This window comes from Macrobrachium rosenbergii, chromosome 10 (genome assembly GCF_040412425.1).
Source record: "Macrobrachium rosenbergii isolate ZJJX-2024 chromosome 10, ASM4041242v1, whole genome shotgun sequence".
In the NCBI taxonomy this organism is placed as follows: domain Eukaryota; kingdom Metazoa; phylum Arthropoda; class Malacostraca; order Decapoda; family Palaemonidae; genus Macrobrachium; species Macrobrachium rosenbergii.
The window spans coordinates 47,100,557-47,108,056 of NC_089750.1; positions in this window are offsets into that span (position 1 = coordinate 47,100,557).

Below are 7,500 nucleotides of genomic sequence, written 5' to 3' on the forward strand. Positions count from 1 at the left end.
CTTTGACGTATTCGAAAACAGTTCCACGTTTAAATATAGGGTACGTATACGGTTGAGTCTATACGGCCGGCCAGTCCACGTATCTTCAAAGTAATCCACCACTCCCTAAGCTCATCTGGAAAAATCTCATTTTCAGTTAAAGATTCAAATTTTGCCACAACATTGGGTATCGGTATAAATGCCAATGCAGATAAAAGACGAGCTTTAAGAGCAAATTCGGCATTGGCGCCGCACATAACCTTTAGGCCACCTCCTTGAGTTTTTCTATGAAGGCTTAAAAGAAAAAAAAAATCCACGACATTTAGACATTGGAAATTCTAGTTCTATGGCCTTAACCATGGCAGTTCAAATTCAATCATTATTGTCAATGGCTGGAATATAGGGATTTTTTCGTTTAAAGCCACCAGGAACCTCCTATAGGTTTCTTTAGTTTTATTAGGTAACAGTGCATATACAAGGGGTATGATGTTACCTGATTTCAAAGCATGTACTGTATACAATAGAGCAAAAACGAGGGCACAGTTGTAAATGTTCCATCAGCATACCAGTGCCCCGAATGTGCTAAGATATCGAGAATCTTTTGGGTTGCAAAAATTAATATAAGATCATTTGTGGGACCAGAGTCATAATTAAGGAATAAATCTCCTTTGCTTGTTTTTGTAAACTCTTCAGGGATATCAAGATCGAGGTAACTATTAGGCAAAGCCTGTCCAACATTTTTTTCTTGAGTGTGTATTGCGTTTGGCTCTTTTCATATTTTCTGCTTACTTCTATTGAGGCACCTGATACGATGTATTGTGGTGTATCTCGACTATCCTTCGCATGTTCTTTCACTTTCTCCATTGCTTCAGCAGCTTCAGTTCCACCAGCGTCTCCCGCATGGTTGTGATTCCCACTTTGTTTCATGATACCATCCTCGACAGTAACAACACGAGCCCAGAATTTTTTTTTTTTTTGGACGTTTCACATTTCCAATACATCTTATTGTTCACTGCTTTGTCCTTATTAGATAGGTAACCATCAAACAGAATTTCTCCTTTCCTTTTCGCTTTCTATAAAACTTATATCCAGCTTGAGGGTTTGAAGTTTCCAGAGTTAATGATATAATAAAAAAGAAAATAAAAATGCGAAAATTTACATAAAAAAATAATTAACGGTTAAGATAATGGTATTTAGCAGTGGCGTTTAACTATTAAATATTTATTAGTGTTCGTTTAAAGAATAAATATCGGCTTTGGAGTAGTTTAAAGAATGAATATCGGTTTCACGCAATCTATCTTTCGAGCAACTGAGTTCGAGAAATTTACCTGGAGTCCTGCATTAGTAACCTTATAGACAGTATGTATTTATTTTATTTTTACTGATTTATTTTTAGATATGACGATGCAACCCCGATGTGTATGCTTACGTATTTATAAGTATTCTTATGGATAGTAAGCCACAAATACTGTTTAACATCGAATTCACTTTACAGTGGGATTGGAGGAGAATCAGTGAGGGTTTGTGCTGTGGTCCGTGAGACTGAAAAGTGCTAAGTGATCTGGGTGTTGAATCCAGCCAAATCCCCTACAGTGGATCATGTATGCTTCAACCACAAAAGCAGAAATTACAAATTAAAATAAAAAATTGAACAGACATTAAAAAGGAGCCTGGCACTTACCTGATTACGCTTTCACTCTCCCATGCAGATCTACTGAGACAAGTTTGAACTCTTTTAAATATAACAGTTGATAAACGGCGGCGAGAAAACATCGCTTCTCTGTCTCTGATAGAAATCCAGAGAACTAAATGGTGAGTGTTTCTAGGGCGACTTTACAGTACTTTTGATCTTGAAGCATGACCAATATCTGAGAGATAAATCGGTCTTCCTTACCTTTCGTAGTTTATTATTTCTGAAGAAACTGACATTATCAGTAGGTTGTGGAAATACACATTACTTCAAAATCTTTCACACATGAATTTCACCATTTCTTTATGAAAAAATTTTTATACTAAATTGAATAATGAAAGTTCTATGAGTATAAATGAAAACTACGAATTAGCAAAAAATATAAGGATTTTTTAAGTTTACTGAAGATGATAGCAGCATCAATGATACATTTATATATAAAGCAGTAATAAAATAACCTACAAACAGTAAGAATAATAAATATCACTAGTTTGGTCACTCAACACTACAAAGGACGATTCCTCGTCTCTTTCTACCTCATGCGGTGCACTGTAGGCATTACTTAGGTTCTTTGCAGCGTGTCTTCGGTGATGAACTGTCTTATTCAAGCCACTATGATAATCTAACACAGCACTAGTGGCCTCTTTAAGACAAATCAGTTGCAGATCATTTTACCACATTCTAATGGCCTTAATGACTCAAGCATGCCGGTAAAGAGCCTTATAAGATTCTGAATCATCACACATGTAAACGGGAATCATTCGACAATGCTTCCTTAAGTTTTCTCAGAACCTGTCGCAAATTACACCTTCGTAATTCCTGAACGTTTAAAGCTCTCCCGGTAAGCGCTGCATCATTATAGCGCACCTAAATCAAAGCAATCTTTCCATTTACCAGACCACATTATCTCTCCGAATAATCTCTATTTTGGGAGACCTGGAAGCATCTTGCAATTTCTTCGCCTCTCATAAATCGACGGAATGAAAAGAAAGTACAGAAACTCAATCTGAGGAAGAATAAATCCAAGATGGCTGGCAATTAGACTATCAAGGTTTATCATGTGATCACTCGACGTAACTTCCGGTCATTAAAAAGAGAGAAAGAGAGAGAGAAAGTAAAGAGGTTTAGAGTGGAAACAGCTAAGGACAAAACTAAAAAAAAAACTGAATGTGTTATATTTAATACTTCCCTAAACTGAAAGGCATGAATACTTTTAAATACAGAATTACGGTAATAAGTTGATTAGTTATCAGACATTATCAGACTGTATACAGTAATGTCTGATGATTAATCAGTTTATCAGACATTTTGAATAATATTTTAATCGTGATTTCAGAGTAATATTGCATTTTTTCTTGCTACAACCACAAAAATAATATTACACATTTATGTATCAAAAAGATTAACTCATGAATCAATTCTATAAAAACCCCTAACACACTTTAAAATGGCCCTCGGCTCAAACAAAAGTTATGAAGTCTTCATCCTTCTGCCATACATTGTATATCTCTTTAGGGTTGTTTACTTCCATTCTTGCTTTCCCACAGGCAATACTAAAATTCTAGACCCTGCCTTCATTATATGAATCTGGACTTGAACGGTAGCTTGTGTAATTTGTGGAACCCAGCTTGAATATCAAATTGCACTGCGGGCGACGAAACCGGATACGGCTCAAGTTTGCGCTTTGAAGCATTTTCAGTGTAAACAGCCCTCTACATCGCTGTTGTTATTCCGCCTCATTATTCATATTTGACGGACTTTCAAGCATCGACAGTACTGCGGCTCTGCACCGCAACGTATACAGATCAAGGTGGATAAAAGTTATCGTTATAATTATCATTTAGATGTAAAGTTATAACAGAAAAAGCCGAACAGTATGCATTATCCTTCATGAACAGTTTCCTTCTTCATATATTACTTGTTTTTTTTTATTATCGTTATTTTATACATGTATTCTATATTAATCTTGTTTTATTTTTATTCACGGTACTTTAAACAACAGGAAAACCGATCAGTCACTAATGACATTTATGAAATTTCATATTTCACCACTGATCCGAGATTTAAATGTCCTTGACGGTCATAAAAAAAAAAATTTGCCAAATACTGTCTTCAGCTTGTTCATTTTAATACACAAAAACCATGGAAACTAATTTTACAAGATGACTCGTTCCCTCAGACATCTTTGGCTAAAAGTCCTGTGTGGTGCCACGAGGGTTATGGCAAATTCCCCATTCTTTGCCCCAGTATCCTTTCACCTTATTCATATTTTCCTTCGTCTGTCACGAACGTTTCATTCTGGATTTGAACGAACACGTGACTATTAACGTAAGAATGTTAGTGACTACGCATTCTCCTATCAACAGAGCTATAATTTGATTCGAGAGTATAACATTTATTTGTTAGTTAGTGACAAAACACTAACTAACAAGTAAATTTTATACTCCTGAATCGAATTATATTTCTAAGATAGGTTGATGGGTAGTCACTGTCACGTTGAACCCAGTCTGAATCTTGACCAGGGTAGATGAGCTTTATGACATTCCCAGCTTTGACTGAAGTTATTCCAAGTAAAGTGAGTTCGGTATTTGTGGCTTAATATTTGCGAATAGCCACGCGTTACAAATAGCACTCTGCTACTATGGTAGATATAAGATGAGTTCGGTTGTACTGTAAGGGCTCTTATACACAATACGTGGGCAAGTATGGTTTAGGCGAACGCTTCGGATCAGTGTCGCGGTATGGTATCGAAGCACGCAAATATACAGCTCACTCGTACCTGCTCAGGAAGTGTAGGTGGTTCAGTGTTTCTGTCTACACCAACAGTTTTCGAGCACAGCTTCGGTACCATGCTTCGAAACCACACTTGGCCAAGTATCGTGTGTAAGAGCCCTAATACTGCACCTGAGTATTGACGGGAATAGGCACAAGAGTCAAAATCATCTTAAACTTTCTTGTTGGGTGAAAGGAAGAATCACTGTCGTTTGTAAATCAAACCCCAAAAATGCATAGTTTCGAATCCCAAAGCAGATGCACATATCTTATATAATTTCCTTAGGATGTAAAGGTATTGCCAAGTTAAGCTAATTCGATACTAAATTGTATTTATGGATTAATATTTGTGAAGAGAAAAAATCACAGATAAAAATTGAAAACTATTAGATTTTTAACATCTAATTCAGATATTTTCAGCGTGATTTGCTTTTAAGAACACTAAAGAAATAATGCAACAAGTATAGGTAAGTTATTAACAGATATAGCTAATCTCCCAGAATGGCTTTTGTTCCTTTTCTGTTAAAACTATTTTATTGTTTGTATTCTTTTGAAATTCTAATCGTTTGTACTCGAAATCTAAAAATAAAAAATTGTGTTCTCTCTCTCTCTCTCTCTCTCTCTCTCTCTCTCTCTCTCTCTCTCTATATATATATATATATATATATATATATATATATATATATATATATATATATATGATATTGCCTTTGTAAAAAAAAAGTATAGCATTCCTCGATTTTGATATATTTACTTTTCTAGTTAAATTGTTGAAATATCGTATGTAATTTAGTGTCAGATCTAAAAAGCGTTAGTGATTTAGATAACATAAGAGCATAATTTAGAATCAGTAATACATTTTATGTGACCGCTGATTTTGTTCCCCAGCAACAAATGTTCTGTACTCATGATTTCATATATCGTGTTTTGGTTCAGTTATTGTCGCGAAAGTTCACCTGTTAACAAGCGAGGGAATGGCAATCGAGTCACATAAGGTTTTGTCTCATACAAGAAAAAGATGAATGATTTCACAATGTTTCATGCACTGTTCTGAAAACCAACTTTGGTTCTTCGTCTTGTTTGTGACCAGCCGGCAGCTGTCTGTTTTGATCTTGTTGAGATTTCATTAACAGCTATGTCCCATACGATTTTCTGCTCAAATAGCATGTGCCTTTTTGAGAGTAAATGCACATATCTCAATCAATTACATCATGTTTGAAAGATTGCGTTGCTCTGATCGTGTATTGTTCTGACGTCGTCTGATTGTTTCGTTTCTAATTGGAATCCAAAAGTTTGGTCATTCTGAGTTTAGAGAATGTTCGTGTGGTTCCACCTCTCTCTCTCTCTCTCCCTTTCTCTTGTTCAAAAGAGAGAAATTATTAATGTAAAATATTTGTGTGGTCACTGGCATTACTTTTAGCTTTTGAGATATGAATGTAGGAAAATGTGTAATGGTGCCTAACAAAAATGTATGTTTTGTTAATCACAAGCAGCTACATTTCAGGTGATTTTGCAAAAGTTTTCACAAGCTTGTGTAAGGTAAAATGAATTTTACTTATAATTACCATGGTATAATTAGGTATATTAAGAAAATGTTGCCTTGGTGAAATTATTGTTGGTAAATCTTTTCTGTATTTCTGTATGTTGTGTTTGCAATCTCTTAATTTTTCACTTTTTATATATTGGTGATTTAACATTTATTTGTAGCATTTTGAATATTTCTTGATGATTTAACATTGCATACTTGATTGAATTTTCTTTTGCTAAGATTTTCTTTTCAAATCTTGTGTAATTCTTAATAGTTTAAGTTTGGCTTGATTAACTTAATTTCTTGATAAATTAAAGTTTTTGTAATTTAATTTTGTTTAATAATTAAATTCAAGAATTAATTAAATTTTGTGTTGTTTTCAAATTATAGTAAATTTTTTCAGATTGTGAATTCTCATTATAAAATTTGAATTTAAAAATAATTTATGCTATTTAATGTTTTCAAAAAACAGTGTTTCATTTATTGACCATCAGGAAATGGGATTAATTGTGTGCATAAGGCAAAGTGATAAACATGCATTGTTCCTTTAATTTTGTTGAAGTGGATTAAGACCAGGGAAAAGTTAAAGTTATTTGATGGAAAGATGCCTTTTTACTCTTGTGTATGTCTTGCTTAATTGTTGATACCTCACACTTGTTTTGATAAACTTAGTTTGATTTTTCACTTGATTAATAACCTTTTTAAGGTATCACTGTTACCTTTAGAGTACTCAGTTGTAATTTTTATTGTTAGGAGAGTTCAAGGATCTGGTTGAAGTGAGGTAAATTTTTAAAATCTGTGATTAGTTGTGTAATAACCAGGTACTTGGAATGCATCGTGACAATAGAATTTGGTGCCCAGACCCAGGAACAAAACAAAATATCACTCTGGTTTATGATTTATACTGGTGGTGTTAGGAAAATATTTTGATAGTGTGAGCACATAATTACCTTTTGCATTCTATTGTGAATTATTTAGTTGAGTAACACAGAGAAAATGGCCATATTCAAAGTGCAGAAGTTTTTAGCAGCTCCTTCTATCCAAGAGTTATCTGCATCCAACCTGACTAAGGCACAGTGGACTGCTTTAGCAGTGGCATGTGGGGGTAATGTGTCTAGTGGTATGATTAAGGCACAAATCAGATATATTGCAATCCAAGCATTGGTGGACTCTGGTAAAACAGATGTAGAGTTAGGAGAGGCACAAGGATTGTTGAATGCAGCTTAGGCAGAATTTATAAATAAGCAAGAGCAAAAGAAAGAGAAAAGTGATGTAGAGGAAGAGCTTAGATGTATAGCTGCAGAAGAAAACTTGATTAAGCTGAACATGCAAGCAGAAAAGAAAGAGAGGAAAGAGAAGAAAGTTTGATGAAGCTGAGAATGCTGGCAGGAAGAGAGGAAATGTAGTCAGAAAAAGAAAGATAAGACAGGGAGAAAAGAGAAAGAAAAGAAAAGGAAGAAGAAAGAGAAGCAGAAAAAGAAAGAGAAAAAGCAAGACATGAAAGGGGGATGAAGTTAATAAAAGCTTGATC